We start from the raw sequence: 12316 nt of genomic DNA, 5'->3' as shown, positions 1-12316 counted from the left end.
AAAAAAAAAAAGAAAAAAAAAGGAAAAAAAAAAGGTGTAAAATCGATGTGAAACTCTCAGCGGACGATGTTAATCACTATCGCCTATTTCTAAATTATCCACCCATCCTAGGAGAAGATAATCACGCTTGGAACTTGCGGCGATGTTTGTACATATAGATAAGTATAAAAATTTGAGCTTTGAATTCAATCCTCCATTACCAAAATTGTAGATTCAATGCAATAGGCTGCAGCATTCTTTTGTGTGGTCAATGTCGGTGTAGGCTATTGGTAGAATTTTTATTAACTAAAAAAAAAGTAAACAAAAAGCCATCATTATTTAATTTGAAAATATGACAAACATTTTTTTTTTCCCCCCCAGAGTAAAACAGGTTGATTTTATGACTGAATAGGACTATGGCACGATCGCTACCGAAATATACAATGTCCGAGATTCCTCTTGATGTGTGACGTCAACGATGATGTAGATCTAGGCATCTCATGGTAACTCTAGAATCTACATCAGGGAGCTGCTAAAATAAGAACCGGTATGATCGTGTCGAAAGAAAAGTATCCCAGCCTCTCCAACTTCTATCCATTAATTCGTTTCCATAAAAGCCTGCATTATTAGAAAAAAAAAAAAAAAAACCTAATTCACATTGGGAGAGAAATTTACATTTCGAAGAACACGTCACTCCCAATCAATATATTTCAAAGTGTAATGAATCAAGCTGCCAAGTGCATCAGATAGGATTTTCATCTCAATCAATTAGTTAACAATTACTAATTGTTTGCAGTATATCAGCATTATTGCAAACTTTCCATTTAAATACACATTTTTTCGTGTTTTTGATCTTGTTGTTCAATTAGACACTTCAGCTTATAAACAGTCGCAAAGGGAACCTTTCGAATGATTCCACTGAAGTTTTCTAATCATCCATGCTTTTCCGGTCGATTTCCAGGAAGAATACGAATTGATAAAGACGTTTGTTAAAAGCAAATTAACCAACAATGTGAAGAACAGTTTTGAATTAGTTGGTAAAAAGAAAGCGACTAGTTTGGCGATAATCTAAACAACCCAAGCTATGAGGTCAATGTATTATTTATTCCTTTAATTGCATGGTTGATTTTCATATTTTCCAGGATGAAAAACCTTACCATTTCCGTAAAGTGACCGACTAACTGACTAATCGAAAATAGCTTTATAATTTCCTCTTGTGTATGACACAGTACTCGAACTCAGGCGATGCCCCATCGACTGTGCTAGGGATGAGAGATGCTTCCTAATAGAAGTGTTAGTATCGATTAAAATAAGACACGTGAGCATTACAATAGAGTTAACTTTAATGTAAATTTATTTTTAGTACAAATTTAATACACTTCATATTTAATTGGATAGAAATTACATTGTGCTTCGCTGGTTAAATCCCATTCGATAAAAAATAAATATCAACATATAAGGAGTGAACACCAAACAGAATTTGTCGGTTAGATCAATAAAATCCCGTGACCCATTCCCCACAAAAAATGACTTTTAATTCCCTTCCAAATTAAATGAAATAGTATTAAAGTAAATGTGACAGTCTGGATATTTTTGCGATGGCAGGGCAATCAAAAACTGCACCTACATTTCTGGCAAGCAGGCAAGTGGGTTCGTTCATGCCGAACACAGAGCACTCTGGTTTAAAAATGGCCGATGACAATCTTGGCACGTAAACAAAAGGTCAAATTCGCATTGACGGAGGCACTAAATCTATGAAAGAGAAAATAAAACAGCATTAATACACTAAAATATACTGGGGGAAGGGAACTGAACATTATAAGTTACAAACATCTCAAAAATATGATTATATTGTCATCTAAAAGAGTCCACATTATTATATGCTGAATTCAATACCAACCTATTCCAGTCCGTGCCTTGTTCTTAGATGGTTCACAAGGTTTACTGGTCGGTAGCAAGAGAAATCACACAAACTGCATTTGTGTTCTTCGATATAACGCTGGTGTGTTCTCGAGTGTTGAGAGAGAGATCGCCGTGTCTTGAAGAACCGCGCACATTCGGGGCAACGAAAGCCAGCAGTCCGCCGGGCAACTGCTTGTAGCCAAAAACCTGCAAAGTAATTGAAGTGGATGTTACGTCAAGTTTTATTTATTTATTTTTAAAGATCATTCTGATAACATTTCCATTCAGTAATTTCGAATTCGACACTAGAATCATTACGTTATAAGGCACAGTTTCAAATTAAAGGTTACTTACTGATATATTATTAGTATAAGACGAACAGTCGGACGTCCGTAGCTCGTCTTACAACTGCCGTGCCGACAACAGAAATACCAAACAACTGTCTCCCGTAAGCGAGAATCAAATGATACAATCTATGATTTTGGGGATGGGTGGTGCGTCATTATTATAATACATTAAGAGATCGAGGGGATAAACTAACCTATTATAATATTTATCTGAAGATTATTCACAATTATTAAAATAAAAGTATTCTAAATGTTTGAGTGAAGCGTTTAAATGGAGCAGAATATACTGGAGTGCATTCCTTGCTCAGGCATGATCCATCTATTGCTGAACTGACCCTCCTCCATCAGAGATAGATTTTTTTTTTTTTTTTTTTTTTTTTTCTGGCGACATTTTAATCGCAGTTTCCAAGCGGACAAACGCCGGATCTTCCATAATTCAACCGACCTTACCTTTTACCAACTTCACACACAATTCCTGACATCGGTCCTTTCCCTTCCCATCATACACCACACTCGCAATAATGATTGCTTATTATAATTTTCTAAAAGTCATTTCAAATTAATATCTTCCGGAAAGTAATTAGAAAGGAAATCTTTACAAATAATCTTTCCGAAGCCTAACTTTGTAGAATTTTGTAAATTTCTGTAATGCGATTTAGTTGTTCTTTTGAATGCTTTTTCTGCGTGCGATAAACGCCAGAATAGCGTTTTAGAGTTCACTGACGTCTTCTTTTGCCTCATTTCGAGTACCATAATACAGATCCGATGGTGTCGTTATTTTGAATAGCTTAGCAATTATTCCATCTCTGCATTTCATAAATTCGTAATCTATTTGTAATTTTAAAGATAATAAGTAATAATTTGCAAGATTACTGTGATCTTTTAAAGCAATTCGTTTTAAGTAATTTCATCACTACCAAAATATGTCACTTTTATGCGTTCACAGACAGCAGATGTGGTAATATTCTTTTTCTCTTTATCTATTCTATGATATAAAATGATAAGCCTTTTTTTTGTAATCACGTTTTTTGTCAAGTTATTTGAAACGTTTTGAAACTCAGGGGGCTACCCTGACTGTCGAGTCTTCAAAATTCGAGTCATCAGAATTCAAGGAAAACTGGCCTACCAGTCTGCAACCCGGGGGGGGAAGGAACCCCCTTTTCGAGTCATCAGAATTCAAGGGGAACCGGCCTATCAGTCCGGAACTCGGGGGGGGGGGCGTAGGCGTCAGGGGGCGAAGTCCCTAGTAGACAATAAAAAAACAACTGTATTTTTATTTTTTAACAACAGTGTAATCAGAGCTTTTCGGGACAACAATAATATAATGATCTCCTATTAGCCAGCGGGTCAATCACCTCTAGCCATATCGCAGAAATTGTTGAAAAAAAAAAAGTTTATTTTTAAAGATAACGTATCCATCCATATTAAAATGTATTGGTACTACGTGTTTACGATCATTTCTCTCCTAGTGGTTTGTTGTCGTCCTGAAAAATAAACGCAAAAATATGAAAAACACGTTTGTGTACAATTTGGCTGTTTGGTTTGAATTCCTTTTTGTTACTCTTGCAGTATATGAACAAACTAAATATATACGTGCGCAGAGATAAATAAAGTGCTTCCAATCGTGACGCATATCCAGGCAGCACTCTTCCAAAGGTCTCAAGTGATCTGTCATGAGAAATAGGAAGTGAGGAATAAAGGCGTATGCAGTGCTACAACGAGGTGTTTTTCCACTCGAAAAAAAAAAAAAAAAGTTAATTATGCGTACTTTCCAAGTTTTTGTGTTCAAAGAGAAATGCTAATTAGGCATCCCTCAATTGAAGAATGCGCCTTACCTTTTATTTATTTCACTTTATTTCTATTTTTTATTGATTCAAAGTTTTTATTTACTTTGCTGTACTTTTCCATAAATTGTAACGGAACTGGATACACGGCAAAATAATTCTGTACTCAAGCTGTAGCCCCTCCTGCCACGCCCGAAGGTAAAGTTCCCTTGTAACTCAGGAGCCATTAGATGAGTATAAAAATAACGTTTGCTATGCTATAACGTTACCGTAAACCTTATAGAAAATAAAGTAGGAAGGAAAAAAATCACATGATATGGGAAGAACACTCCCCTCCCTATTTCCATAAAAATTGCACACCAAAAATAATAAATTTATAAATCTTCTTTCCCTATATTTACATCCAAGTAGTTTATAAAACGCAACTCCGTACAAATTTCCTCAGGCAAAATAATTCAACGTTGCTATTGATAAACTTTAATTCACCCATAATTGCATTACTAACTATCTATGTAAACGAAATACTCATAGAAAAACGAACTATGTATCACAAAAATTCGAATTTATGATTTTATTTATCTTTTGGGTTCCTCCTTAACCTATTATAAATGACACATTCCATATATATTGCATCGAGTCGTGCACATTATGACTGGACGTGTGCAAGTCAGAATTCTGTCTATCCACTGCAACGATACAGTTCGTTTCTTACACGTTGCAAGGCAGCACTATCCGGCGTTGCTTTCGTGATGTTAACCGTACTATGTTCCGGCAATGAGGTCAACAGAAGGAAGCAACAAGACAGCCGCGCGGCGATGCTAACGCCCCACCATTCTCTTCGCCGCATCAATCTCCGATTTCCCGAACAACGATCTAGCATTCAAATCTTATATGAGGTCAATAGAATGAGACGGAAACTTTTATCCAATATCTGCTAATGAAAACTTTTAACGCGAGATACACGATGATATTAACCAGCTCTTGGATAGTATGTATATTGCACGAAGTAAACAAATACAACAGAAAACCGAACGGTATTATAAGTTTGATAATTTTTGTAATAAACTTATCAAAACTTTATTCACCCAAAGATGTCCTTTTATCTGTTCGTATAGCGTGATTGATGAGACTGTGAATGTCTCTCTGAAATGTATCTGAATACTGACTCATAATTATGTCCCTCGAAGCATTAAAAATTCGGTAGATGTTTAAGTTATTGGATGATTCAAAGCCAAACCATTGCTGTTTTGAATAATATAGAACATTCGTGTTTATATGAAATCAAGAATCACAAATACTTGAAAAAAATTAATAAATATATTTTTGTTTCGGCTCAATAAGCAACACTCAAACGAACAAGATTTTTTGCAGGACAGGAATGAACTACAAATTCTACAATATTGGTATTTATCTTGAATTTTCCGCCATTTTAGTATAATAATATAATTTCGACTTTTAATGATTTTAGGAGGGATTGTGAGTAAGTATTTCCCTGAATAAACATGAAAAAAAAATTCATAAAGGCAACACAACTTGCCGGTTAGATAAGTACAACTCAGTAATACATCCAAGATATTATTGTGTACTTAAATTTTCCTTCCCCACACATACACACACCAAAAATACTAAATTTACAGAAAAACCAAATCATTTTAATCTATTAGGCATATTTGAGATGAAAAGTAATGGTTTTTCGGCAAAATCAGCAAGGCGTATACCAGAGATAAAGAGTGGTTATTCTTAATGGTATAAAAAAAAAAAAACGATTGTAAGTTTATATTTTGCTCACAGCACTTTATATATAAACGAAACATGCTGTCAGTCAAAGATGAAATTCGAAACATTATTTTGTACATTAGGAATGAAAACAAAAAAACTTTCTTTACCAGCATTAGAACAGTGCCTGTTGAGAGGCTACCTTTTTATTGATCAGCCTCCCTTTGGGGAGTTGCCACAACAGAAAAAAAGTCTCATCGACATATTATAACTTCCATTATGCTGTCACTATTGTTTCAATCCTAAATGCTAAAATTATCCTATCACCGTTTAATGGTATTGTTTTTAACAAATCTATTAAACAACACATAGAAATCCTGTCACTGACCAATTTAGTTTTCTTGAAGTGATACAGATCTACTGCAGATGAACGAAAATGCTTTATTCAGGCACACTAATATACTTCCAGACCCCTACCTACTACAGAAAAAATATCTACCGTGCTGCCATAGTTATCTTTTGTTACAATTTGACTGGAGTATATCTCTTCCCTGGAAATACAGTGCGGTTATGTCTGGTCACTGGAGCTGCGAATCAGGGAATCTATTGTGATCTTCATTCATATAAGAATACTATCCCCCCCTCCCCTCCTGCAGCGCTAGTTCAAGACAGACCCTTTTCCAAATTACTAAGCGTTCGCAATTCAACGAATCAAAATCTTATTTGTCACTCAAGTCCCAACTTTCATCGCCTTAATGATGTCGAATGCAATATTATAATATTACGTAATATTCACTCTACTGTTGTTTATTTGCCATCATTCGTTATATTCAGTACATCAGCTTGAAAATTCCTTCTAAACGTTTTTCAACATGGGATTCGAGCTAAGGTCTTCCCAACAAGAGGGCATCGTCCCTATCGACTGCGCTATAGAGGAGATTTTTTATCCACAAGAATAATATACTATATAGTATTTATTCTCCCATAGTGTATGTAGTTCGTACATTATGCTATTAATAATAATAATAATTAGAGTAATAATTATTGTTATTACGTGACACACCTTCAAGGAATACTTGGAGTAGCTTCATACTTTTTATGATTTTATATCAATATTTTCAGAAATACTTAGAATGTATGAATTTGTATTAAATTAAGCATATCAAAGGAAGCAAAAACTCTTTATATTTTGCAAGTATTGTTTGGAATTTTTCAAGTTTTGAAACCATTAAATATAAGTTTGAAAGGCTACCTTCCGTTTTGTTTTGTTTTTCCCCTTCTGAGTACCAAAGACGCCCTCTAGTTGAAAAGACCTGAATTCCATTCCCGTTATATGAGAACTACTAAAAGCTTTAGGAATCTTGGGTTTATCTTCCGGCAAAACTCAGAATTCTGAACGGACACACAATCTATAACATAATACAATCGTCTAATAGCCTTTAGACTAAATCGATTCCTTTTAGACTTCGTGCATTCTCGTTTAGGAGAAGGCAAGAAAAGCCTGCCTTTTACTGCGACGTTGCTTTCTATGGTTAGTGTTGTTTCAAAAATACTAAACGTCCACCTTTTCCGATCACAGTTCTGTTTGATATTTCCATAAACCCACCTTATTTAAAAAATAGGAAAATATGCATTAACAATAAATAATAAACTCACCAATATATTATCGTTTCCATACTGAGTGCTAACATTTCTCTAACACCTTCCTTTTGAAATGAGAACTTCCATTAATATTTTATTTATTTACTGACAAAAAATCATAACCGTACTTTTAAATCACGAATAAATCGTTCTGTCCCGTGCAAAACCCAGCAGTTTCTGTTTCACTACACCCTTTGAAGTGTCTCAACTCTACCGGTGTTACCTTTTTCAGGTTTTTCTTTCTCGAAATGCAGGACACGTTCTGCCCTACAGAAGTTCGGGTCATACTCTACCTGACAACTGGAAGAAATAAGAACCCTCCTTTAAAAGTCCCGATCGCAAACAGCACCAACAAACATAGAAGAGAAGTGCACATCCGAAGCATTCTTTTCGGAAATTAGAAATGGGATGAAAGCATTTTCAACTGATTTAAGACATTTTAAAGACCAGTTTGTAATGTGAATATTTTAACTGAGAACTTCGCAAGTATAGGAACCACTATAAATGTTTTTTTAGACATTTAAAAGTTATTTTGGTAATATAATTAAAGCTCTAGGATACTTTTAAAAAATATAATAAAAAAGTCATAATACACGTTTTTTTTTTTTTTGTGTGTGTGTGTGTGTGTGTGTGTGTGTGTACATAAAATTATCTCTCGCACTCATCTTGTCTTTTGTTTACTATGTAACAGCTGCTCAGCCTGTGATAAACCGATAATTATTTTTTCTTTTTAAATTTTAGGATTTTCTTTTCTGCAATTTAATGTTTTATTTTGGATTGTCAATTTTGTCGAGTCAAACAAAATAATGTTTTATTTTGGATTGTCAAGGAATGTAATTTATCAGTAATCAATACTGACAAATTTACATTCCTTTCATGTTAATAATATTGGTTGAAAATATTTGCAACCAATGACAAATGAGGACATCAAGAAGCAGCATTGCGCATGTGCTTACCAAGTTACATCGCATGTACATTTCCTAATTTGTTTGAGCAAACTCGCGTATTTTTTATGTAGTATTCAAAATAAATTTAGGATATATGAAAGTAAAAATGTCCTGGTTTTCGTTACGCTTTTTAAATTAATCTTCCGTTCTGCCAGAAATTTGTGTATTTTATTAACAATATCGCTAAAAGTCAAATATATTAACTGAATATTCTTTCCTGATTCTGAATAATTAGAACTTGAAGTACATGCACACACATGACCGGCCAATCACTGTTATTAGGGAGCCTTGATAAAAGCATACGCAATTAAAAATTAGAAATAAAGTATCGGAAATTATGAGGCGAGAGCTGTATAAACATTCTTAGGCATATCAATGATAATATAATAAAAGTGAATACACATAAAATTAAACAAGCAGCGGTCTTCTATTCGTTATTTATTTTACGTTTGGGGAAAAATAAATCAAAAACCAAACTTACACGATCCTCTTTAATAAGAATCTTCGAGTTTATATGTGTAGGCTCATTTGCATAAAATCATATCGGTGTACTTTGATTACAGTTATAATTAACAATAGAAATTCGTTGATTTAAGAACGATAACAAGGACCGCGAATGTCAACTTTGTCATTTTCTTTTCCTGCACAACTTAAACTGTTAACAGTCTCTTTTTTATTTGATAACGAAAGACGGAGAAAGCAAACTTCTCATCGTCGTAATCTCTTAAACAAACCACACGCAGTACACAGGTCTCCTTTTCAACGATTACAAACTAACCCTTGTAAGATTAATGATATAATAATGCTTTGTTAAATATGACTTCATAAGCTGATAGATAAACAGCATGCTTCAGTGTACTTTGCGCTATGTTATCTGTTAAAAGAAGTTCGTCAAGCTACAACGGCGCTAAATAGAAGATTTCGAAGAGTATACTTAACTAAAAAAAAATGTACTTGTACCTCATTAAAAAAAAAAAAAAAAAGAAAAAGAAACATGGAGACAGTTTCTGAACGATATATCATCATTATAAAGAGAATCATGTTCAGTGAGAATTAAAATTTTATTTCTCCGACTGGCATTCCTTCAACGCCTCTTCAAAGGACTACGAATCGAGTGATTGAAAAAAAAAAAAATTTTTTTTTTCTAATTAGATATTTTTAAAGTCATTTAGTCATATTCCCATTCTCTGCTAAGAAAATGTAAACAATTTCTTAGCAGAGATTCCAAGCAATTAAACGAACTCTGCAATCAATTATCTGCTAAGATAATTTCCCAGCTATAATAAGCTGATAATTGCTACGAATTTTTTAGATGCCTCTTAGCCCTATGCGTTGAAAAAGAACATTGTGTTCTTCAGTTAGAATTCCCGATTGACTCACTTAAGAAAGTCTTTCGAATATAAGAAAGGAAGTCGTGCAAGCATTTTTAATTTTCCTATGACCTAAAATAATATACAATAGATAACCTAAAATTTACTTAGTAGAGGGGACGCCTCTTAAAAGTCAGCTCAGGGACCATAATAACCTTACCTGAGTAAATTTTAGGTTATCTATAATGAAACAGAAGTCGTAATCTATGGCTTGTTTAGCTTATGTGTAAATCTCGCCCTCCATGTTTACGAAGTTTTAATTCATTATTTTTTTAAATTTTTTACATTATTTTACAATTAATTTTTTCATTAACTACATTTATGAAAATAAATAACCCTCAAAAGTTTTTAAATCCAGCTTATTTCCCTTGTAAGAACACAAATCTGGAATCAGCAGTGCAGTAAATGATATCTGAATATTGATCGTTTCTTTCATAGTGCAGGCACCTGTCTTTCCTCCGTTATAATTCTATTATAAAACAGAATGGTTCTTTTTTTCTGGATGAGGATATTATTGGAAGTGAGGAATAAAGACATTTAAATAGTTGATTACGGGTGGAAAATAATATGCATCGTATGATAAATTAAAACAGCGGGCGGGAAGGGGAAAGAATGCTATTTTAAAAGAACTAATTTACATTCTCCTCAAATATTATAACCAATATATTTTACTAATTTAAACAGAAATAAAGCTACCAGTCTCTGTATAATGTTCCCAAAAGATAATTTCTAAGAATGGTGGTGGTGAGAAACAGATAAATATTTCAAATCATTATTATTTCAGAGACCAGTACCTTTGTTGATCTCTGTAACAGACCAATAAAGTCTATGAAAGAGTTGTAATAGACTTTATTGTCTATTACAATATTAGAAATACTGTAATAGACAATTGGATTTGCCTGTTCTTGTCTATTAGAAAGGTTTATTCGTGTTCCGATAATGTAATTATTTTCTGTTAATAACATTATCGGAATAATTTTGTACATGTTGATGACTAAGCGTCCGTTTCAGGTCAATGTCTCTAAATGGTAGTTGGGAACTGGCGCGCCAGAGCGTGAGAGGTTTTCTGTAAAGTGATCCGAGAGTATTAAAAAAAAAAAAAAAACTTGTGAGGTATTCAAGTAGCAAATCCTAGTGTACTGAAGAAGAAGATACATTCTTCTTCTTCTCCTTGATTAATGTACCTAATTAAATAGCGTAAAAATCCATCTTTTGTGAATATATACGTATAAATAAAATGTTTTTTTATTTTTATTTTTTTATTATTTTTATTTTTTTTATTATGTGTCTAGTTTAAAATTAATGTCCAGCCATGAAATTACCAAGAAAAATGTAGTCATTTTAGAATAATACTATTTAATGTAACTGCAAATCGAATTACATTTAGGTGATTTAACTGCTCTCATAGAGGAATTTTTCTTCTAGGAAACTCGGGATTTTCATTCATAAAAAACAGGAAAATCGGTCGAAGGACACACGCCATAGGCAGAAATAATACATTAAGTCTTAGTTAGTTCGTTCCTCAATTCCAACTAGTCTTTCAGATCACATAAATGATAGAGTAATATTACGAAGATTGTTCTCCTTACTTCACGCAGTGTCCGTTTTTAATTTCAAGTAATTTATTTTATTTAAAAAATGGCTGATATCGAGAAATGAACTTTGCAGAATAGAAGAGCAAGACCATAATAGCAGTTTGGCTTGCTTGCGAAACGGAGTGGAAAAAACACACACATTACATTTACAGAAATGTTTGTTCGTTTTATTTTCAATACAATTCTATTTTTTACTGAGATTTATTTGTATTTATTTATTTATTTTTACTCCAGATTTTTATATCATGCTATAATGTTAGTTTGATTGAAATGAAATGTCTTGGTAAGTGTTAACATTTCTGGCTGGATCCAGAAAGATAACTTTAGATGCTCATTTTCAACGCAATTGTGAAGAGAAACATCATACTGTGAAACAGCTAAGCGAAAGATAAGATCAACATCTGATAGGCTTTGTTATTTATTCACTTTACACCCGCGAGTGATTATGTTTTAATATAAAATTCGTTTGAATGTGTAAACAATGTAATATTCAGATACTCCACGCTTAGGATCGATTAAAAAGCAGTAAGTCACCTTACCCTAGTCTTGTGCATCTTACAACACACGCATGCCCACAATTTATCAAACCTAAAATAGTAGCTCAATGGACATGGAGCACATGCGCTGGTTTAACGGAGGATCATTCAGCTTTATTTCCATCTTCTCGGAGTTTTTCTGCGGTACCAATTAGTCAGTCCTTGGGCGATGGTGAAAGTCGAATCAAAGAGTTTAGAATAACTCTTCATGCAACCAAGGCGTCATCGTATCACTCGGTCTTAGGCTGTTTTTTTTTTTTTTTTTTTTCTGACTTCTCATACAAAAAAGAAAATCAAACGCTTATAATTGATCAATTTACGGAGCCGTTTTGAACTGTTTTTATTGTCGAACGCATCTTATTAAACCGTCCCATTAACTATAGCAGCCAACTTCAGTTGGCTGCTATAGTTAATGGGACGGTTTAATAAGATGCGTTTCTGAAGGCGAGAGGAGCCTTCAGAAACTTCAGATCACACATTGCATTGGGAACGAGCGCAG

At 33.6% G+C, this 12316-nt stretch overlaps 1 long non-coding RNA gene across 1 annotated transcript; it reads right to left on the bottom strand.

Moving 5' to 3' along the window:
* Window positions 1-1309: 1309 nt before the first annotated feature.
* On the bottom strand, window positions 1310-8916 carry LOC150109537 (uncharacterized). The gene is made up of 3 exons (XR_016549913.1): window positions 8798-8916; window positions 1880-2088; window positions 1310-1731 (listed from the first exon to the last, which is right to left on the bottom strand). It is a non-coding gene; the product is annotated as an uncharacterized LOC150109537 (long non-coding RNA).
* Between the last annotated feature and the right edge of the window lie 3400 nt (window positions 8917-12316).

The sequence above is a fragment of the Typopeltis vanoorti genome, chromosome 2 (assembly GCF_054136105.1).
Source record: "Typopeltis vanoorti isolate ZY-2024b chromosome 2, IOZ_Tvanoo_1.0, whole genome shotgun sequence".
NCBI classification, from domain to species: Eukaryota; Metazoa; Arthropoda; class Arachnida; order Uropygi; family Thelyphonidae; genus Typopeltis; species Typopeltis vanoorti.
Note: the sequence above shows the minus strand (reverse complement) of the source record. Positions and strands in the feature narration are given on the sequence as shown.